Source organism: Xiphophorus couchianus, chromosome 23 (assembly GCF_001444195.1).
Source record: "Xiphophorus couchianus chromosome 23, X_couchianus-1.0, whole genome shotgun sequence".
NCBI lineage: Eukaryota > Metazoa > Chordata > Actinopteri > Cyprinodontiformes > Poeciliidae > Xiphophorus > Xiphophorus couchianus.
This window is the reverse complement of record NC_040250.1, coordinates 6,588,827-6,613,221: the sequence shown is the minus strand read 5'-3', so window position 1 is coordinate 6,613,221 and position 24,395 is coordinate 6,588,827. Positions and strand designations below refer to the sequence as shown.

At 35.3% G+C, this 24,395-nt stretch overlaps 1 protein-coding gene across 1 annotated transcript in view; it reads left to right on the top strand.

The window, feature by feature from the left end:
- The first annotated feature begins 3,178 nt into the window (after positions 1–3,178).
- The window catches only part of mrpl11 (mitochondrial ribosomal protein L11), a 77,579-nt gene continuing 56,362 nt past the window's right edge, over positions 3,179–24,395 (top strand). The window contains exon 1 of the mRNA XM_028009444.1: positions 3,179–3,304. The gene's annotated coding sequence lies outside the window, so the exon portion shown is untranslated. The remainder of the gene's footprint in view (positions 3,305–24,395) is intronic.

The window sequence follows — 24,395 nt, the reverse complement described above, 5'->3', positions numbered from 1 at the left end:
AAAAGAAAAAAAAAATTAAAGCTGAATAAAAAAAAAGTGAAACTTCAAAAAAAAAAAAAAAACTGGAAAAAAAGATTTGAAACTATAAAGATATTTTTGAATTTGAAAAACAGTGAAACTGATAAAAGATGTTCAAAGCTATCAATCAATCAATCAATCTTTATTTCAGACACAAAAGAGGTCCATAGTAAAACAAAAAGAATAAAAAAACAAAAAGAAACATGACAGTCACTGAGCCACAAATAAATGATGACGCCAATGTTTCCACAATCTTGAGAAAAATCTCGCTGTACTAAAAACAGGGTTTACTAAAATTGCTATTATATTATTGTATGACACGGGTAATCTACACATACATTTATACATGAGATTCCTGAGCGCAGCTGCACATGTGGGAACAGCGTTATGTGCAAACATGTGGCTGGCACTGCTCCATCTAGGCACTTTGAGTAGGAGCCTCAGGCCATCATTGTATGCCACATAAAGTTTGTGCAGGCTACTTTTTTTATATCTTCGCCATAGATGGGCTGTGTAAAATGAAGTACAGAAAACTTTAAAAAGAGCTACCTGCACAGAGGATGAACACATACCAAACTTTCTGATCAAAATATTAGCCTGTGCATACATCATGCAATACTGCCTACAAATGTCACGATCATCAGATAGGTCATCAGTTATGTAATGTCCCAGATATTTAATTTCATTGCATATATTGAGGACAATGCCAGATAAAGAGAAGTCAGGGGTTATCAGATGCTTATCTGCTCTACTTCTAACAATCATGACATTGCTTTTCTTAGCGTTATATTTGACATCAAAATCACATCCATATTGGGAGCAGACCCTTAGTAATTGTTGAAGGCCAGCACTATATGGGCATAAGATTACCAAATCATCCGCATACATTATGTGATTGATTGTGCGGTCACCAACTACACAGCCTGTTTTACAACAATTCAGGCGCTTTGATAGTTCATCCATATAGATGTTAAAAAGGTAAGGGGACAATATACTTCCCTGCCTTACTCCGTTACCAACATTAAACGAGTCAGACAATGAGTTACCCCATTTGGCATACATTAGTTGATGACCATACCAATAGACCATTATTCTAATTAGATATTTGGGTACACCTCTGCTTTCTAACTTGCAGAACAATTTTTGATGATTCACGCGATCAAATGCTTTAGAAGCATCAATAAAACACATAAATACTGTGGTGTTGCGCAAATTATACAAATCTAAAATCTCCTGTAGCACAAAAATACACGTCTGTACCATGTTTGGGTTTAAAACCGAATTGATTATCAGAGGTCAAAAGAAACTCTTCCAGCCTATTTAGAAGGACTCTTTCAAAAACTTTCGACAAACTACTAGCTAAAGCTATGGGTCGGTAATTCTCCAAGGAGCTAATCTTACCCGCTTTGTCTTTAATAGTGGGTACCAGAATGACAGATAACATTGATTTAGGTAGCAGACCATGTACTAGACAGCCAGTGAAACACATAGAGAGTAATGCACAGAGTTTTTTACTTGCATTTTTCAAATGCTCAGTGGATATGTTATCCATCCCACAGGCCTTATTGTCTTTCAGTGTCATAATTGTATGATATATTTCTTGTGGGGATACAGTCACATTCTCATTACTGTGAATGCTTCCTATGTCAGAAATGTCACTTTTGACACAATTAAACAGCGCACTGTAGTGCTCTTTCCATAACTGAGTGATTTCTTTTACACCAGTAACACCATCAATAGTAGATGGAAGTGACGTTTTACAGTTATTTACTTTCTTTATTTCTTTCCAAAAGTCCTTAACATTATTATTTCCTAACTTTCTAGCAAGAGAGTCAGACCTCATAGTATTTTCACGTCTCCTTATGAATCTTAAAAAATGTTTAAAATTAGCATTTGCTTGTTTTTTGTATTCAAACAAGGGGCCATGTCTCTGTTTACCTGCATCGGCCCATGCTTTAAGAGCCCTTCTGGCCTCTGCATGATATTCTTTTACATAGTCGTTCCAACCCGGCTTGGTGCTATGCAAGATGGTTTTATGCAGTGGCTTGCTTGAGATAAGGAGGGATTTCACAACATTCTCATACAGAGTACATAACTCAATACCATGTTGAGGGTCTTTACAATTCATATCACGGCATGAGATTGCTCCCTTTGGTAAGTATGTATTGCTGAACATGTCATTAGTTTGATAGCAATAATCTGATAGATCTTTTTCAGTCAAGTTATCCCATGCTATTTTTCCTGTACTTATATTATAGTCTACAGGCAAAACAGAAGGTATGCAATTCATGTTTACACATAAGGAGAATGGTATATGGTCAGTGGTGGCAAGGTCATAGTTGACACGAATTCCCAGAATGGAATCATGAGCATCAGCTGTACAGATACAATGATCTAACCAGGAAGTTGTATGCCATGATTCACTAATATAGGTGTAACTGTTGTTAGGCAAAAGTGCCTTACTAGAAAGAATTAAGGCATTACTGTGACAGAATTGCATTAAATGCGTAGCAAATGTAGAATGTTTATCTGTAACATCTGCATTTAAATCCCCCACAATAAAAAAACAAGTAGATAGATTATCTTGCATAAAAGACATAATAAAAGACAGTCTATTAAGAAATTCGTCTTCGTTTTGAGGACATTCATAAGGTGTGTATATGTTTAAAACAATAAAATGTTTGTCTCCACAAGTAAATTTCAGCCCTATGGCCCAATCCACACCCAGTCTAATCACATCAACCAGTTGATCATATTTTTTGTGCCATAATATTGCAACACCACCGGCTATCCTTCCCCGAATTATTCTGGTGCTAAGGTCGGTAGTGGATTCACCAGCGCCGTAAAAGTCTTTGTGTATGCAATTCAGCTTCTCCAGGTCCTGTTTAGCTAAGAATGTCTCCTGCACACACAGTATATCACAAGTCTCCAGTAATTTGTCCACCACAAGGCGACGCGCTCTGTCTGTTTCACTGTGTCCAACACGCAGACCTCGCGCATTATATGACACAATATTAATATCAGTCATTTTTAATATCAGTCTACTTTCCAGATCCACGTTTTTTTAAAAATATATTATTTCAGATTTTTTTTTTCTTCTTTCGAACCTCTTATAACAGAAAACAAATCAGTTTTCAGTTTCTTTTCCCCGATTGCTGCAGTTGCTCCTCCGTGCCATCAGGGGGCAGCGCTGTGACCGCAGAGCAGCAGGCAGTCTTCTTTTATCCAAGATGTCTGCGCCCTGAAGGATGCTGCTGACAGCGTGAAGGTGCGGGACAAGTGACAGGTATGAAAACACGCAGGTTAATGTCGTTTTAGGGGCGTTATTAATATCTCTGGTGGAGAAGAAAGTGAGTATTATAGAGGCCTGACTTTCAGAGTCGGCGTTTGTTGTCTGTTGGGACGGTGGATGTAAAAATGTGGCTCATTTGTTTCACAATCAGTACAAAACATGTGTCCAGTTGGTATTTTAGGAGAACCTCTGTAGTTAGTGGTCGTTTATGAGGGTTAAACAAATCCTCCTTTTTGGATATAGTTTGTGTTTATTTACTGAAAGTTTAACAGAGTGAGGTTTTATGTTGATTTATTTGAATACATTTATCTCAGACTCAAAAGCTGCGAATATTGACACCTTTTGATCGATGCAGAGACAAAGAATAATCGTTTCAGGAATAAATAAACGCAGAACGAGGGACTGGATGTTATCTGCCACAGAACGAACACCTTTACTCAGCGTGGAGAGATCAATATATCCTCAGAGCAGATATAAAAACAAACCGCTCATAAATCCTTAGTGTTTTTCTCTTTCCCACCATCTTTATAAGATATATTATGTACCAAACTGACCGCCTTTTTTCAGTTATTTAGTCACAAAGTGTCAACGTAACGTTTTCCAACTATATCAACCAAAGAGGATTAATGACTTACAGGAGGATTACTTCAGGTTGGAGTGGATAATGTCTCACCTAGATCCATTACCATGGTAACGAGGTACAGCTGCACAACATATCGCAAATATATACCCGAATATATGCGTGTGTGCAATATTTATGTGGTAAAAGACTGTTTAGAGAGCAATACTTGTTGACTAATATATTCCAAGTGTTATGAACAGGCATGTCACATGCTAATGCTAATTTAACCAGTTGGATAGAGTTTCACCAGTAGATGCTCAGAATGCTAAATGTCACAAAATGGAGAAAGCAAAAATGAGAGAAAGGAGAAAATAATATATATAATGTCTTTACAATTATTTAATGTTTTAGCTGCAGTCAGCGATTATTTACAAGTGAGGTTTGAAGGCGTGCATCACCGATATTCTTCCTATGTGAAAGAGACTCCGAACTGAACATGTTGAACGTTCCATGATAGAGCGAGTATTGGATGGAAAAGTCAAGCATTGTAAAAATAAATAATCACTGTAATTAAAAGAAATGTAGATTTTTACTCTCCTTAGGTCAGTGGTGTACTTGGATGCCAAAACCGGCAAGTTGAAATTACTTTAGGCCACACTTGCTTATTAATATACTCCAGTTAAATAATTTTACTTTGAACTCTTTCCTTTTTGCATGCTCAGTATTAATATAAACATGCAATTATTAAAGAAGCAAAATAGAAAGGAAAACATAATTATAGGTCCAAAGAGAAGAGTCTCAGACGTTTGCTCTACATTTTTTTAAAATTGGTCTAGAAAATGTTTTAATCTATTCCCAACAACAAAAATATCTTTCTTCGAAAACCTTTGCTATACTTAAAGACGCTCAATGAGTTTGTGTTTTAGTAAAAAAGGCGCTGGATGTTTTTGGTCCTACTTACTATATTGAATCGAAAGTTTAAAAAAAAAACATGAAAAGAATATACTTTGTGATGTATTTATTATTTTCAAATTATGGAATATAAATGTGAAAAACTCATCCTAAAGAATTTCCGATCTGCATTATTATTTGCTATAGAGCCAGATTTGTACCGTTCTTGAACTGCAACAATCGGCGCCACACCTTGATCACCCCTGCATTAGGTAGTTACGGTCTGGAAATGCTTCACATGTTCCTGTTTTAGTACGTGTTTGACACAGGCGAGATTTATACAAAGCTGGTGTTTTCTGGCTAACAGATTTTATAACTTAAATACATTCTGAAAGTATTACAAACTCATTTATAGGACTCTGGGATATGGCTGGTCTATGTATTTAGAGTTTTCTCACAATATTTGGTGATAATGATAAAAATGATAAGAACTGTTTATTACTACTTTTTTAGGTAACTCAATGGTTGTGACAGCCTTGCAAAGCAATCATAGCCCCACAAACAAATATTGCTCTTGAAAAACTTTCCCAATTTGCAAAGCGCTTCCTAAGGACACCAGTCATAAAAAGTGTGATTTTTATCAATAAACTTCACACATTAAATACATTTAATCATCTTCACATTTTGGTATTTATTGATACTCTCATTGAAAACAATTATTTAAATTATTACATTTTATTTATTGCATTTTTGTTTTAGGAAGGTCATGCTAAATAAAAAGTACATGCTGTAATTGCATTGGGGTAAATTCTTAATGTAAGTATTCATATTTTCACTGATTCACCAAGTTAAGGTTTGTTTCTGTTATTGACAGCATTAGCTCTTCTCAGAATATCTTCCATATCCAAGTAAAATTGTGACAGCGTAATATAATTAGCTGAATCGAAACTCAGTCAAATTGAATCGTGAGTCGAATAAAATACATTTTGGAAATCTGAATTGATTCCCAGCGTTACCAGAGACGAAAAGGGAAGTACAAAAATGTGCAACATGTGAATTTTGCCTTGTGGATCCCCTGCAATATTTATGACTTTAATTGAACAAAATATAAATAGTAAACCTAATAATCCAGACAGTACAGACATTTTTTAAAAACATAAATCAATGATAAATCAAAATTCTTAATCTTTATCACCATAAATAATAAATGATACGATAAATGCCAGTCAGAGTTCATTATTAAACAATAAGAGAGAGAGAGTCAGTCTGTGCAAAATGGTCTCCATGAGTTCCCAGGTCAAAACCACTGCTGACCCAAAACAACTGAAAGGTTTGAATCACATGATTCAAACAACATCTTAATGATTTCCAAGACTTTCCGAAAAATGTTATGTGGACTGAAACAAAATAGGATATTTTAGGAACGTTTGTGTTGTTTATCTGGCCTCGTTTCTACTGAGCGGTTTGAAAAGAACAGGATGTAAAATTCAATACAGTATTTCAAAGAAAGAACATCATTCTGACAGTCAGATACGGTGGTGGTAAACATTTAATGATGCATATTTCAGAATAAAAAAAACAGTTTGTTCAGTGGTTGTGCAATCATTTCAATCATTGCTGACATTTATAAGTTTTAACATTTAATTTCACTCTATATTTCTGTTGAATGAGGCTCAATCCTAGACTTTAGTTATGTTTTAAAATGAGTTGCCAGCTGCTGTCAACAATCAGACAGTTTTTTCGTCTTGCCGCTTGTACAAACTAAGCTTCACAATCCGTGAGTATCAAAGGTTCCCTGCTGCAAAATCAACTAATGGTTGATGTTGACTATGAAGCTTATATAAACTAAGCCTTCTCCATATTTCATGAGGTGGAAACAAGTGTCCTTGCACTCAGACGAGGACATTGGTTCAAGAATTGGCGTTGTGATAGACAGCAATATTAAAATGAGGGTGTAAATGAATAAATGTTGCTTTTTTATTTTAATAAAAGCTTTGAGTGAATGAAAAGAGAGCTGTATCAATGCAACCCAGCTCCTTTTTTGAATCTGAATAATGTTGAGATTAACCTCGAGAATGCTAAAAGCTTTTTAACTTTCCCAATTTTCACTAGAGCTCTCTTTTCATTCCTAATCACCTTTTCAGTGAATTCACTGCGCAGTTTCTTTTCTTGACACAGCAGTGGAGGCTTGTATTGAAATATCACCTTGGCTTCAGTTCAGCAATTACTGCATTGCTTTGCTGCAATCAGCGAATAACTGATGTTATTTATTACACACATTGGGGCAGAGTTTATTCATTCCCATTTCAGGATTTCTTTCTTTCTTTCGTGTGCATCAAGTTAAATTTGCGGTCCTTTTGGAGTCTTGCTTTATTATAGTTTTTTCTCTTTTTGTCTTTTTCGCAGCTCAGTGCATTAGTTCCTGTTGTTGGTTGGTTTAATTAACACCACTGAACTCTTTTATAAGAAAATAAAGCAATGTCTGAAAAGATTAATTTTTTAAAAATTATATGCTCTTGTAGCCGCTTCTAGGTTTATATTTCAGGTTGGACTGAAACAGTTAATCATAATTAATCAATTAATTGTCGATTAATAATCAATTACTAAAATAATAATGATCTGCAGCCCTAATTTCAGGTTTACACCCATAAAACCTTCTAACCCCAGTGCAGGTCTAGGGCAGTGGCCCACCATGTTGTACTGCTAGAAATGTTAAAAGTTGTCAGGAAATTTGAAAATATGATTATGTAATTATGTGAATTGGAAGGCATTATTGACAATACTTCACCAAAGGATCTTAATAAAGGCCAACACAGAAAAATCAGTAGTGGAACTTGATTAAAATTTTTATCGCATTAAATTAATTTATCAAATAAATTGAGCAACATTTTCAATTCAAAAGCCAGCTTTGCTGCTGAATTATTGAATAAATAGACATAATGAGCTTAATTTGTATCTGTTAATTAGGTTAAGAGAAACCGCTTCGTCGTCTGCTGCTGTTGTTGGCGAACGCGTGTTGTGCGTCGGATTTACGGGCGTACTAGAAACGAGCGAATACAAAGGTTCCGCTGGACTCTCAGTGCGATTGGCGCGCTGCTAGCTTTAGCCTGGGGTCGAGAAGAACATTTCTCAAAAATAAATTAATCTGGCAGATTATTACTTTATGAAACGCAGTATTGGGACTCCCTCTCTCCATCTTCTCACCCTTGTTTCTAGGAGTCTGAAATATTCTGTGTTTCTTGTTTTAATGAGATATAAAACTTGAGTTTTACATCTTGTCAAAACAAGAAACTTTCATTTTATAATGAGATATACTACCACTAAATTTATCTCTTAGCAATAGCTGTTAAACACTTATTTCAAATGTAAACTTTTTTTAATAAAAACATGAAATCTAATATTTGAAAATGCAACATAATTGTCTCGATGCACAACTTTGATAGAAAACAATGAAAATCGTTTTTTGTGGGCAGTATACATAATAAGAATAATGATTTCAATAAAGTTGGGGGAAAATGCCCCCCAGAAAATCAGCAGCAACTTCAAATTTACACAGTGTATTTCTTCCCCTTCATTTTTCATTGTTCATGTATTTTAAAATTTTCCTTTAAGTGATAAAAATGAATTTAGCTCCTTCTTGAAACATTCATGCCATGCAAATGATGAATCCTGGCCTAAAGCCTGAAACATCCTGGTAGAAATTGGATGATAACAGAGCAGCAAAATGTCTAATTTATCTTCAGCTTGATTCCTGGCGCCAACAGTCAGAGGTTTGGATGTTTTTTCTAAGGAAACAGAAAATAAACTGGCAGCCAGTGCAGCCACATGATCCAAATAAAGACTAACAAAAAAACACAGACAACAAGCTGCTTGTCTGCAGTGTAAATCAGAAAATCCTCTGCATTTGCAAGTATCTATTTCTGTGCTGGTAAACTTTTATGCTTGCTGTTTGTTGCTTTGTACAGATTGGTTCCAGATCTGTTGTTGTGCAGGTGGTTCTCAGCGTTTCTGCTCTGCTATTCAAAAGAAGAGAGGAGAAAAGTAATTCAGAGGAGCAGGGAGCCTCGCTGAGGTTTGATGACAGGGAAGCAGAAGTAATACACGCAGGTTGTGTTTGGGTAGCAAGTCATCACTATTTAACTACAAAGTCCTGGACTGAACCCAGCTGCAGTGATACTTGTTTATGTTACGTTTTTAGAATATTTTCTGGTGTATTCGCTCACCTTGTGGGACCAAAGCCTGGTACTAATGCAGCGGATTCTACTTTTTTAGAGTTAGGTTTAGAGATATGGTGTGAATTTGGTAGGGTTAGTACTGTGATGAAGTATTAGTGCCAGGATAAAAAAATAAAATTCAGAGAATACAGTAATAATATTATGAGAATAAAGTCATAATATTACGAGAATAACTCGTATGAGAATAAAGTCAAAAGGATACCAGAATAAAGTAATGTTATAAGAATAAAATTATAATATGAGAATAAAGTTGAAATATTATTAGATTAAAATCATACTACATCAAGACCAAAGTCATAATATTACCAGAATAAAGTTGCAGTAACATGAGAATAGTTAATATTATAAAATAAAGCTGTAGTATTATCAAAATAATGTCACAGTAAATATTATAATCAGATTCGGATTTGTTAACAGATAAAGTATTTACTTATTTGTACAACAATACCGAAGTTATTGCGATATTATTCTTGTATTATTTTAGATTTTTTTTTATTTATTTATTTATTTTGTAATTTTGCTTTATTATATTTTTTTCTTAGTCTGGGGTTCATATTCTGCTGTTGGGTAGGAGTATGCTGGTCTTGGTTGTTTAATTTATTTTTTGTTGTGTTTGTACTGCAGGAAGCACAGAGCGTTCTTTTTTATCTCCTGCTTTTCTTATCACAGTGGGAAACTTCAATTGTTATAAAGGATACAAGGGTCCAAACTGCACAAATCAATCAGGCTGTAATTGAAATTGGACATTTGGATCGACTCGGAGGGCAAATACAAAACATTTTATTGCTTCAGGCACCAAGAAACAGCTATTAGTACAAATTCTTGACCAAAAATCCTTCAAAAAGTGACAGAAAGTATTGAATTTTTGCATTGAAGTGATTTTGAAAGCTCCAAATGGCAGTTTTCCATTAGTCTTAAAATCTTTTCTGGATGCCAGTTGTGTGTAAACAATAGAAAACAGCAGGAAGTGTGTACATTTAATGCTAAATGATGTTGGTGTAGACTCGTGGGTGTTTTTACATATTAATGTGTGTGAGATATGTCTGCTTTGACAGATTCTTCTGTGGTGTGCAACAAGCATTAGCTGTGATTGTTTTTGCGTCGCATGGCTTCTGCTCTTTGTTTCTAGCCAACATGTAAGAAACACGCCTCGTCTTTCCAACTCATCTGTAATCATTACTTGGTGCAGCTCACAGGGACGGTTTGAGATTCTCATTGTGTTAATGTTAAGTAAACAAACCCACTTTATTGATATTTTAAAACAGAAATATTTAAAAACAGAATAATATTAATTTGGACTTGGTAATGCTGTTTTAAAAAAAATATTTCCAGTAAATATCATGCATGGATCAATCAGTTACATATTAGCATGGCATGGAACTACAAATATATGGAAAGCCAAAAGTGCCACAAAAAAAAAAAGTAAAAATAATTAGGTTGCTTAATTAACGCTAATATTTAGTCATTGAAATAAATTTGGAATTACACTTAACAGTTAATAAGTAAATACTTATTATTTCAATGTGTATATAATTTGTAAAATTAAACATGGAAATCTGCATTAAATATTAAAAGCATATTTATTCATCCCAGTATTTATTTAATTATTCTGTGTTGGAGGAGATCTTGATTTTATCTGTTAGTCTGGCCCTTTAAGATAAGTGGGCAGGACTAACTGCTATAAACAAGGTGATTGGTCTACAGTTAAACTTTTGTGCCAGTTGACCAATCAAATGATTTGGTCTATTTAAAGAGCAAATAGAAAGTTTAAATTGTTTTATGATGAACTATAATGGAATATGAACTAAACTAAACTTATTGCTAAAATAAAAAAATTAACATTTCAATCAATTTAATTTATTTTTTGCATAATTAATACATTATTGAAATATCTGAATAAATATGACCACATTTTAGATACATTTAGTATATCACAATTTTATTCATGAATTTTTGACACATTTTATTTAGAGGATTATTATGTTTTTTCTTATGGGTGGAAATGCACAAATTGTTCAACTTTTCCAGGCTTTATGCAGTAAACGCACTTCTTATTTTAGTTCAGATTTGTTATTTATCTATGTAATCATGTTATCACATTATTGTGGCCCTGACAGCAGTGCTTTGCCTTGTGAAGGCAGTGATAACCCACATCCTGCTGGTAGTGTCAACATGCTAGTCAGGCTACATTAGCTAATATTAGCCTTACAGCTAAAATCAGACTTTTAGCTACTCTTTGAAATATTAGCTTCTCTTTAAGTCTACATTACAGTAATAGCTCTTATGCTAAAGACTGTTTTTAAGCATTAGCAACATTAGCATTGTTGCTAAATCTCAGAACGCTGGACTTCAACCAGAGTTGGGTATTAATTACTAGCTACATTTACTCAGTTACATTCACTTTAATTACTTTTGGGAAAAAATTACTTTTAGGAGTATTTTTGCTACGTTATACTTCTTTACTCGAGTAATTTTACTAGGAAATATTGCTTCTCTTACTTGAGTAAAATTTCTGGATGCTCTACTCACTGCGAATAATTTAACTGAATGAAGAACAAACTTGTTTTAACCAAACATTTGTTAGTTTTATCATTAGTTTTATATAGAAAATATTGGTCCTTCTGATGACGTATTTTTTAAATAGTATATGATCAGTTACTCAGTACTTGAGTAATCTTTTTATCAAATACTCTTTTACTACTCTTACTGGAGTAATTTCTTGAATGGCTACTTTTTACTTTTACTTGAGTAAAAATATGTTGAAGTAGTGCTACTCTTACTTGAGTACAGTTTTTGAGTACTCTGCCCACCTCTGGTTCCAGCTGACACACACACTTTTACATTTCTTCAGACATTTTAAGGTTTACTGTTACATTTATAAGCATTTACAGTATTTCTTATGCATAACGTTTAATTATAGTAATGTAAAACTATATAAAAAACAGGCTTTATTATTTTCTTGGAGCAGGTTTCCAGCAGGAACATGTAAGTTGCTGCTGTGCTTGGCAGAGATTCGCTGTCTGAACCAGCAGCTCCAGTAAGCGCTGTGCCTGAAGCGGCATCGCTCAGCCGGAGCGTCTGACTGGACACCTGTCAGTGCAATTGCTCCAATTATTTCTTTAAATCCGAAGGTCCAACACTTCCATCTCCTCTTGTCCTCCTCCAGTTGTCACCGAAAGGCTGGAAATATTTTTTCCAGTGCTCAGCTTTTGATTTTTTGTCATTTTATGCGCACTGTAACACCAGTGTGACACTGTTTTGTTGGAGCTAACAGGACAGTTGGTTTCAGTTCTGCTGAAACTGGACTCAGTGGAGTCTGCAAGTTCTTGTAAAAAAAAAGTGCAGCGAGCTTCTGCACGCCACATGACACGGTGCGCTGATATGTTCCTTTGGGGGTGTAACTTGTGTCAGACATAATCAGCCATGCACCTGCTGTTTATAATCAAACTGAATTCATCGCTATTTTTACCAGAATCCTATATATCTGCTCTTTAAATAAAATAGAAAAGTTGCTGCTTAAAAATTAAAAGAAAAAGCCTGCAGCTGTCTGTATAAAAACTCAGGATTAAAGAATGAGTTTAAAACTTTTAGTCTTGTGTTGACAAATATTTTCCCTAATGATCTCAGGATAGCTGAGCTGAAGCAAATGTCTTATCAGCAAAAGAGCTGAAAGTTGTTTCTATATTTATTTTTTAACCTCATGTTATGTAAGCAAATGTTTTGCAGTTTTCCCTGCATCTTTGTGCTGTTGCTACAGGAAAACAAAGAGATTAAAAGCATCATGTTCAGATTTTAACAACTCATTACACTCTATTGCAGTAATGGTTAAGGTATTGGCTAAATTAATTCAATTTGTAGATTATTGTCTAGCAGTGACGTGCGGTGAGGTTCATAGCTGGTGAGGCACTGACGTCATCAGAATCAGATTTGCAAATAGATGCATAGATTGACAGCAGTTTTGGGATCTTGAGCGCCCCCTGCCATGAGGCAAGAGAACTGCCTGCCTCACCTCGAACCTGTTCTCTGCCGTTTATAATCGCTCATTACACGAAACACGTTACACAAACACAGTTGGTGACAAAAAGCACTGTACATTATATACATAAGCTAAATTATTGGAAATAAGTTCACATATTAAATTTGTTTAAACCATTTTATTGACGCCGTACAGCAACATGCTCTCTCCGCTTAGCAGCCAGCGCAGAGCCAGGGGTTGCGCAATCCAAGGTGAGGCAGAGCTCGCTGCTGCCTCACCGGCATCGCTTCCAAGCATTTGAATGGGAAAATAAGAAAATTCAGCGATTTTGAACAAATAAAAATCGAAATTGGTGAAGCTACATGAAAAATAAATATTTTTTAGTACAAACCACCGGATGAATATAACAATTTAAATTACTTTATGATTATATACTTTCTTTCTTTCTATGATGGCAGGTGAGGCACTGCCTCACCTGCCTCCCCTGACCGCACGTCACTGTGTTATAGGAAAGGATTTGTTCAACTAGTGTGAATTAAAACAATCTATAAAAAGGGAAGACGACCATTTTAAAATGCAATTGCAAACTTGACTTTTTCATATGGATCTTTCTGATCAGCAGCAATAAAACGTCTGTTTATTTTGTGACTATTTTTGAGTCGAATAGTAATTATATCTTCATTTTCTCTCTAACTTTGCTAATTACTTTTATAAAACTAATTAGTCAGTAGGTGCATCTCAGCTACAGCTAATAAATATGAATATTGTAGAAATTAAAACTTATTTATTGATCTGTTATACACATAGTGAAATATTTCAGGGCTGCTTTTTGTAATTTTGATGATTATGTCTTACATAGAATCAAAACCGAAAACTCAAGCTTTTAAAAACTTTTTCTACCACTCAGTACCTGATTTTGCTTGTCAATCCTCTCAAGGCTGCAGTTATTCCTGCTACTGGTGCACCTTTTCCTGCCACACTTCTTCCTTCCACTCAACTTTCCATGAAAGTTTTACTTTTATCTAACACAGTCCTCTCAAGGTTACAGTTATCCATGTTGCTTGTGCAGTTTCTTCCTTCCACTCATTTTTCCCTTCATATACTTACATACAGCTCTCTCTGTTCCAACTTTCTAGTGTCAGTGACTTTCAAAACTTCCCCATTATTATGTGGGCCATAACATTTCTGTGTGAAAATGCTTTTTGTTTTAAATGTTTGGAGGCTATATTAAATTTTTCTGAGACATTACATTGGGTTTTCATTAGCTGTAAGCTGCAATCATCAAAATAAACAGAAATAAATTCTAAAAAATATATTGGTTTGTTTATTTTTTGACTCGTCACTTTTTTAATTCAATTACTAAAATAAATGAAGTTGTTGGTGATATTCTAATTTATTGAGTTGTACCTGAATTCCCTAGTGTGCACATCAGCATTTTTTTTGTAAGAAAAACAAGAAATAATAATTTTTTTTCAGAATGTGTTATTATTCTGCTTCAGTGTAATGTTTTAAATGTCTTGACCAATAATTCTCCGGACTTCCTCCTGAAGTTTTTCTTCTCTATTTCAGTAATTTCAGTCAAACCCATTTAGCAGACCCTGACTTTGTGATCGCAGTTCTTTTAAAGGAGCAAAGTGAACTGGTTGAGGGTAAAATGAGTGTCGGCCTTCAAAATCCATGTACAGCGGCTGAAAGGCACCAGAAATCCTGACATTTGAACACTGGATTTGAAAGATGCATGATTCATAGGTCGGTGTTGAGCGGCTTAACAGACAACAGAAAACACAGATTTTCTCTGTAAATGTTCCAGACACTGGGGTGAAAAAGCATCAAAGCTCCAAAGAAACCTTCAAAACGCCTCAAGAATTATCGATTAACACCACCTGACTACTTTTAAAGAGAATCTAAAGAAAGGAGGAAGGTCTCAAGACCTTATGCTCCTTTCACATGAATGCTTTGCAGATTTTATTGAAACGTTTGGTGAGGTAGTGTCTGAATGGCTCCGAGCCAGACATCCTGATCTGATCTGTGAGACTGAAAATCAAGTGGCTTAGCACTTTGCTGAAGGGCACTTCATGTTTAAGCTCGGGCAGAAACTGCTCTCAGAGCAAAAAGCACAGAGAACGACTGGAGCTGGACAATATGGCCGAAAACACATCGCGATATAAACTTTTCATTTCAGCCGATAACAGTAATTATTTTACTGTTTTTAATACGTGAAGTAAAACGTTTAATACGTGATCATCTAGTTTCAGTGATCAAACTAGATGATCACTTATGAATAAAACCTTTCCTGTTTTATCCACAGTTTTCACTCCGCAGCATTGTTTATTTTTAAGCAGTTATGAGTCACAATGGCAAAACATGAAACTGCTGCTGCGCAGTAACAACCTGTTCCTCAACAGGTTGTTGCTAGGTAACCAAAGAGTGAGTGCGTGAGTTGATTTCACCAACTTTGCATTGAGAGTTTGGGAGATGCCTACATCTTCCAGAATGCTGTGCTGTTCTGGATCAGAGTCCAGTGAGTAATCTATATATTGAATATTGATTATTCTATCATATGTATTTTCTATTGATATTGATCATGTGTCTAACGCGATACATGTTGTTAATTTATTGTTCAGCCCTGGGAAAGACTCAGTGCTATTGAGAAAATTTGTTTTTGAAGATATCATTTTTGGAAAATCAGTTTTTTTTTTTCCATCAATGCTCTCCCAAAGCCCACCATCTAGTTTGACAAGTGCACTTTAATTTGGAATTTGAATTCGGGTCAACTATATAACGGTCAGGCTTATTGACAAAAAATACTCTGCTGTTTTTTGGCAATAAGTTAACATTTTTTGGTGTTTGAAAAATGAGCTGTTTCAAAAACCCCTGGAATGTGATGTCACAAATCAGCAGGCACAGCCCGTCACCTAGCAACCTCAAACAGCTGTTTTTACCGCTGTGTGCGCTGCACAATGGCTGCTGGAAAAGACGAGTGTTTTGTTGTTGACTTACCATCCAGAAAACACTTGCTGCATTCCTGTTGGTTGTGCAGGAGGCTCTACTTCTGCTTTTCAAAGAGGCATGGTTACATAATTGGGCATATGTTTGCAGCCATTTTCACGTGTGAGTGTAAACGTTGGCCAGCAGCAGCTGATTTGGATTTTAAGTGACAAGACGCCTAAACCAGCTAAAATAGGCACAACTGACTTGACTAGAATCTCATTATCTAAGAATGATTTTGTGAAAAGAATGTAATGAACATGTTTTGTAGAGCCCTTAGACCCGTCCCAACCTGTTCAAGGAATCATAATATGTCATTTTTAAACCACATCGCCCAGCCTTAATGTGTGTAAACCAGTTGTAGTTCAGATGATGTTGACTTTATTTCTCCACCAGCTCTGCATGTAAACTCAAGCAGACACTTGCAACAGTCACCCTGCTGTTTTAGGGCAGTGATTAAATGTTTGTCTGCGCGGTAAGCTCATCATATCAATGTAAGACATGAATTTAAATTAGTAATCTAAATATATGTTTTAGAAGCCCATTGAATATTTAATATGAAGCAGTTGCTGCTGCCTTCTCCTTGTTCTCTCTGTTTAAAACTAATGAGAGATGATAGACCGTCTGACTGTTTGGTGTAAAATTAATTTAAACGGAGGAAGTAGTGAGACGTTTAGTCCGTAGCTCAGCCAAGAGCCTGGGAGAGATGCGACCTACAGGTTCACATGTCGATTTAAGCAAGTTGAGCAAGTCCCTTTTTCAGGCCTTGAGGGATCATTCAGACTTTTCTTGACTTCTTTGTATTATTTGACTGGCCTTTAACACTTGGCTTTATTTTAATCGATAAAAACTCCAGGGCAGAAGTTTGGCGGGATGAATACTGATATGTTGGAACAGAGAATCAGCTTTGACTGGATATTTCTAAGTTTATATCTTGAACTTGTATTGAGCATCTTTTGTGTCTCACCCAACGATTAGAGTCCAGAATATTTTGCCTCTTTTTAATCAATGAACCAGCGGTTTCTAACACAGCTGGTTCATTGATTACTAATAATATGTAGCTTCCATCTCAGAACCAGAATCAGCTTTATTGATCCAAGATTGTGTTGGACAAGCAAGACTTTGGTACAGACATTAAGTTTATATAAACTTTACAGATAATAAAGCAAAAGATTGGGGCTGAAACTATGTTTTAATTTAGTAATAGGTTAATCTATTGTTTTTTTTCTGATGTTTAATCAATTAACTTGATAAAAAATTTATTCTTTCATTGTTTTATGTTTGAAATACGAGAAAGTAAAACCTTGAACTCAGCATTTGTAGTATTTCTGTATGTTATGCCCTTAAAGTTTTTTGTTGCCTGGAAAATTACTAATTTCAAAAACTCTCCAGATTGTAACGTCACACACCAGCACTGCCCCTCACCTAGTGACCCCAGGGAAGCCCAGCCCGTTACCTAGCAACCCTAGCAAAGCACAGCCCGTTTCCTAGCAACCTAATCTGAACCCCAGGATTTTTGGTCTGCTGGTTTTGAACGCATTAGGACTACTTTAGTCCATTTTAAGTAGAAAAAGGTCCTGTCAGGTTTGACACTGCCTTATTTGCACTGGATTCAATTTTTCTATAATGTTTTTTATGTTGTTTTTTTGTTTGAAATAAGAAAAAACGTAACTTTGCACTTAGAAATTATAGCATTTCTTTATGTTGTTATGCCATACCATTACCATACCATTCATCTTTATTTCTCAGAGGTTTTTTTCCCCCATTTATAATGAGTAAAGTTTGTGGGAATTAACCTCTTAGCCAAGCACCACTAAGGGAAACCTATTTTGCAAAATTTGTATTTTGCACTTTTTTATATTTCCCTTTGAGTTTCTACTCCTAACAGGCCGACCACGCAGTCGGATTTGGTAAAAAGTTAAAGTTTTTTGCTGTCTGGAAAATGACCCATTTCAAAAACCTCCTGAATGTAACGTCACAAATCAGCACTGCCCATCGCCTAGCAACTCCAGCAAAGCCTAGCCCGTTACCTAGCAACCTAAGGTGAACTCCAGGACTTTTGGTCAAGTGGTTTTGGGATTAATTTGTTCCATTTTAAATTAAAAAATGGCCCTGTCCGTTTTTTTTATTTAAATTGTTTTCGACACTGCTTCATTTGAACTGGATTAATTTTTTTTAAACGTTTTCCATGTTTTTTTGTTTGAAATGAGAAAAAGACGGAACCTTGCACTTAGAATTTATAGTATTTCTTTATGTTGTTATGCCGTACCCTTACCATACCATTCATCTTTATTTCTCAGGTTTATTTTTTTCCATTTTTATAAACCTAATAAGTAAAGCTTGTGAATTAACCTCTAAAGGCAGAAAAACAACCACTAGATGGACTTCCAAACTAAAAGTTAAACAACATTACAGATCGTCAAGAGTCGATATAGAGGAAGGAATTTGTTTTTCCTGTTAGCGAATAATTGTGTTTTCCTAAAAAGGACTCTGGCGAGTTTTTATCTGTGTAGTGAGATGGAAACAGAACATTTCTTCTTCCTTTGAGACCGAGTTACGAGACCAGAATAAGAATTTTTCAGCCGCTATCAGTGGATGACAAAAATTGCACCCTCAGGACAGCAGATATCAAGTAATGAATCATGCTTCTCAGAGCAAACCGAGGTAGAGACACACTAGAATAAACCTAATCTTTCAAATTAAATCATCCTAATTAGGCCAGGGAATTATCATCGTGGCTGCAGATATCATGTTATCAGAATTGTAGGAGAGGAAATCAAAAATGAGAAAACAGAAAGGAGGCCAACCCGAAAATATGAGCCTTTGGTTCAGATATATGAACAACATGCACTGATCAGCTTTCTGCCGCATTACCGTTCAGGGAGGTTTCCTGTGTCATCAGGCATGAAGGCATAATTTAAATCCCTAAGTTGTGATTTTTTCCCCAGTATTCTGTAAAGAAACATTTTGCGAGGTGTGTCACGTTTGCAGTGTCCTCATGATCTTTTTCACTTGGCTGGATCATTGAGACTTACGCCGAACACAACCTGCCCCGGAGCGATTTATGTTCACAGCTTCGAATTAAATCATCCGTAAAACGCCTCGTCCTTTCACTGATTCGTTTCCTGATGACATCCCTGAAAATGATATTAACACTGAAACAGCATATTAACGTCAACAGGCAGAAGTACTGAAAGCTGCTCTGTTGACGCTGTAATGTGCTGCTGGGCTCAAAAAGGCTTAAATATAACAGAAAACTCAATTCTTGATCAAATATTTCTTCTCTGGCCAGATTTCAGTATCACTTAATCTATTAAACATTTGATTCAGGATTTTCTCTGTAAAATAAACTCTAAATGAATGAATCTTGACGCAGCTTCTTGGCTGACAAAACCTATTTTTGTCTAAACCTGTTGAGCTCTTGGTTGTGCATCAAAGGCAGCTTTATAGTTTCAAGAAACCATGCCGTAGGCTTTGCATTGTGTAACCATGGCAGCCAAGTGTTGAATTATTTACGCAGAGTGGGTTTTATGTATGTTCTTCGGGGCATTATTTCGCCTGATCAGATAGAGATCTGGGTATTTAAAGGCTAGACGGGGAACGATTCAGGCTTTTTATGGGTTTTGAGCCGTCTGGTGTTTCAGAGTGGAAACATGTCGCCTGAGAATACCAGCTAACCATTGAAACTGAGATATTTCTGTATTTGTTTTAGAAACGTGAGGGAAATTGTTTCACTGCACATCAAATAACATGTAGCTTGAGCAGTGTCTAGAGCAGTAAATAAATTACTGCAGTTCTGGTTTCCCTGCTTGATCACACCTGACTTCCTGGAACGGGTCATTAGCTTCCTCCAGCAGAACTTGGTGACAAGCAGAGGAGATAATTAAAGTATCTGAGGCAGGTGTGTTGGAGCAGGGAAACATCTAAAACATACAGGATCCCTGAGAACTCAAGTTGCTCACCTCTGTAAACAGCGAATGGTTTGTACTGGAAGTAGAGCTTAGATTGAAATGGGAATTTGCATATTTATAGCCGGTATATAAAAGTAAATTGCTCTTGGTGTGCAGAGATGAGCAGTTGTACAAAGAAATTGTGAATAATTAGGAATGAATACATGAATAAATTGAGAGGAAGGAGGTATATCTCTAAGACATTAAAATTATAAAGAATCAACTAACATTTTAAGCATAAATTTAATAAGATATGCTGGTTTAAGCTGTTTTTCTCATGTGATTAATTGATATTCCATGACAGAACGACACTAAAAATACCAGTGACACTGTTTCGGGTCTATTTACTTTTTGTCAATAAGTTGTTACTTTTTAAACATTTTTCCATCAATTTCACAATCTCTCAGAAGGAAATATATCCATTTTGTTTACTGCAAAAGTCATATTTTTCTTTATTTTACAACCTAAAAATAAAACGTCAATTGGTGTTCTTTAAAAATGAGAACAAATTTTCTTAGGTACAAAAAATTTAACTTGTCGTCTTTTTTTTTTTTCTTCAAAAGATTATTTTGCTGCTTTGAAAGCAAACATGGCTCTTAGTTAAGAGCCATGTTTGGTGGGCAAAATGGTCGTAGAATTTTACTGCGATATTTTGTGGTATTATTGCAATAACGATAAAAATTATGATTAAAAAATATTTTTTACTACTATTTTAGGTAACTGACTGACTGCATAGCATTATTAGCTCCACAAACACAAATATTGTTCTTGAAAAACAGTAACTGCATTTTTGAATTTACTCTTATTTATAGAAGAAAATAGTAAAACTAAGCCTTCCTGTAATACTGTCAGTTTTTTCCCCCCTGATTTAACATCCTTCACTGAAATTCATCAAGACAACAACAAATCAAAATTCTTATCACCATGTGAAATTTTTCACAATAAATGATAAACGATACGATAAATGCCCACCCATACTTTTAGGCTTGTAGGCCAAATAACATCAGTGTGAAAATCTGAGGAATCTGAGGAAGTGCAAATCGAATGCAGAGAACGCTACGACATTATAACAGTTTGTTAATGGGTAGTTTTTGCCATAATAATTATGATCTTGATGTGGCTCAAAATGAAAATGAGTTTAACGTTCCTACTCTCAGATATCCAGTCTGCCTGAATGTTCTCCAACATCTGTAATTTTTCTTAGGTTTGCAAAAATGTCTCTGCATAATCTGCAAGCATTGATGTTGCAGCAATTTGTGTTATGAATCACTTTGTTTTGGTCGTCCGTTTAAGCATTGCAGATTGGATGGGAGTAGCCAGGTGTGTTGCATTATTTCATAATTATGAACTGAATATTCTGCGTGTCACATAAACAGCAGCAGGATTTCTCAGCAGCATTTAACTCATCTTATGTGTGCAATCTGCAGTTAACCTCAAAACACAGAATCTCTTAAAATATATGTTTTAATAGGTTTATTGGAAATTCACTTTGTTGCATATTTTTTAGAAGTTAATGCAAACCTTTTCCTTATGGATGATGCAAGTAAGCTGCAATTCAAAGAGACTTTTTCACCCTCAGTCTCAACAGACTGGTCACAAGTCGAGTGACCTGTGACCAATCAGAGGCTTCGTTCTTCAGTACCGCAAAAACGGCTTGAAATTGCCAAGAGAAAAAGAAAAACCAATGCATAGCTGGAATATGTAAAGGAAATGTTTACAAGACTGACAGTGGGAGCTGTGTTTATTCACAGAGGAACTCTTTACATCAAATAGCAAACAGCAAAAAGCAAACAAATCCTTAGAAAGGCAAGAAGATACTGGGAGCAGGAGGAAGGTTTGCTGCCAGCAAGACATCTGAGACAGTGATGCCGCATGTTGAGCAAACTATTGTTGTTGTTTTTTATATAAAATGAATCCCTAAGTCTTAAAGTGTTTATGTAGCTGAAAGTGCCAGATTTATCTGTCCAGCCTTAAAACCGATCAGGAAGCTGACGGGTTCTGGGCCTAAAGGATGAAGATGTTTTGATACAAAAAACCACAGAAAACTGTGAATATTCTGGCTGAAGCTGGAAAGAGAGTAGAGGAGGGCATTATTGTAGCGTTTATCATTTATTGCAATGATTTTCTTGGTATGATAAAAATTCAGATTTGTCGTCACTGTAAATGTTTAAATGTTTTAGACCCTAAACCGTCTCAAAATGGGTAGAACTGAGCAGACTGAAATCTCATTATCTAAGAATAATTTTGTGCAAAATATGTAATATGTTTTGTGTAGCCCACAGACTAATCCTAACTAGTTAAAAGAAGCACAATATATCACCTTTATTTGAAAATATATGAAAACGCAGTTACTGTGTCCAGCTTAGTGATAAAAATCACACTTCTTTTTGTGACTGGTGTCCTAAAGAAGATAAAACTAATCGAAATGTTTCTCGATCGCTGTATTTGTGTGTGCAATGTTTGAATACATTAGAAAAGCGGTTTACCTTTAACACTAATTGGTTCTCTAAATGGAGAGCGTCACTAATCACACAGGGGAAGCATGTCATTGTTTTAATGCAGCTGTCATAAAGTCCTGATCCTATTATTAAAGAAACTTTGTGGGTAAATGTGAAAAGTTTTGTGCAAAGAGCCTAAAAACGTGACTCTGTTCACCTGTTCTGCCAGGAGGAATGGATGAAGACAGATTAAATAATTTCTGGTTTCATTTTTAAGAGCACAATAGGATGGAAATGGTTATTAGAGAATTTGCAACCCTGAATCTGACTTGCATCATATCAATGATTTTAAAAACAGTTTCAGTAAATTCTGACATGTGCCAGCAGCTGTGCTCGTCAGTATGCTCTGAGATATGCATCATATTTTCTCATATGATGGATTTCTAATGCATGACATGCAGAAATATTCAGTAAATTAGAATATTATTGAAAAGTTTATTGTAGTTGGAAAGCAAGGAGCTGAAATTATTAATAGACCAGCAGAGTTAACACGTTTATTCTGGTGTGAGATTGAACTTTTATTCTAAATTGCACATTTCATGGAGAATTATAAGATTTTTTTTTTGCTTGGCAGGAAAAGAAAATAAAGCCTTTCGGATCCATTCTGTTTGAAGTCGGTTCACCAGAGAAATTAGGATATATAAAACAGTCAAATGAGGGCTGTAAGTGTGCTGACTTCTTCTGGCCCCTTCTCTGACACAACATAAAATAAATGCTAATGTTTGCACTGAAACCTGGCAAGCACAGGCTGTATTTTGGTGGGGAAGGCCGGTTTCGGACGGAAATGACAGAGATTTTTATTTCAGACGCATACAGCATCCCTCCACATGATGAACATTGTTTTGTACTGCAGTCGTATAATTACAAACAGTAAAAGCCAACCTGTAATTTATATTGAGACGCCAAAAAATTAAGGTTCTACAATATATATAATACAAATTAATGTGCTGCACACTTAGTGGCACAGCTGCTATCAATGCTTTTATCTTATTTATAAAAATATATATATATAATTTTATTTTGAATAATAATAATTTATTATAATTTTAATAACTGTACAACAGGGCTGCATGAAATTTGAAAGAAAATAAATAAATGCAGCTAATTATGGAGACACTGAGAACAATTTGAGAAATTATATTGATTCTAATGTGATGAAGTGTGTTTAAATGATACATTTTTCCAGTATCGGTTGTATTGAAACATGAATTATTTTGACTGGAGACAGGAGATTTAGTGTGGCCGCATGTTTAGGATCATTATTCTGACAACAAATTTTCCATTTTTAAGCAGAGACTAACTGATTTTTATGTAAACTCTGCTTGTATCTGAAGCATGTTGTTCACAGAAATGGGAACGCAGCACCACAGATCCTCTACCGTACTTATCCATGTGTTTAAGGTGTTTATCGTAGCTCCTAACCACTGTCAAAAAATCTAAGCTGCCTATTCCAAGTAAGCTAACTCCATACTTTTACCTTATTTGACAGAAAAATCCTTTTGGATTGTGGATTATTTGGATGAGATTTATAACCCTAGACTTTGAATATTTTAATTTAATATTATCTTTTTCACTTAACCTGGATGTAAATATCCGTCCTCCTCCAAACACTTCTGTTACAGGAGTAATTGATTAAAATTAATATTTTCCAGATAAATATACATTTTATTGAACGGCTTGTTTGCCTGTCTTTCCCATTTTGTATGCCGTTTAAAAGAAGATTGCCTGTCTTGTCCTGCATTACAGAGACAGAAAGTCATAGACTGCTACTTGAAAGATCCTCAAAACCTATAATCAATGTAAGCAAGATGTAAAGTAAATTAAAATGCTTGACTTGTTTATTGTAAAGGTTACCAATAGTTGTGACACAGTTAAGTGTATTATAAATAAAAAAAACACACACATTCTTTTTGTTCTTTACTCAATAAATGTACTGAAAATTTAAGGTTTTTAAAACATCCTTACCAGTTAGGAGTGCTCTGTTA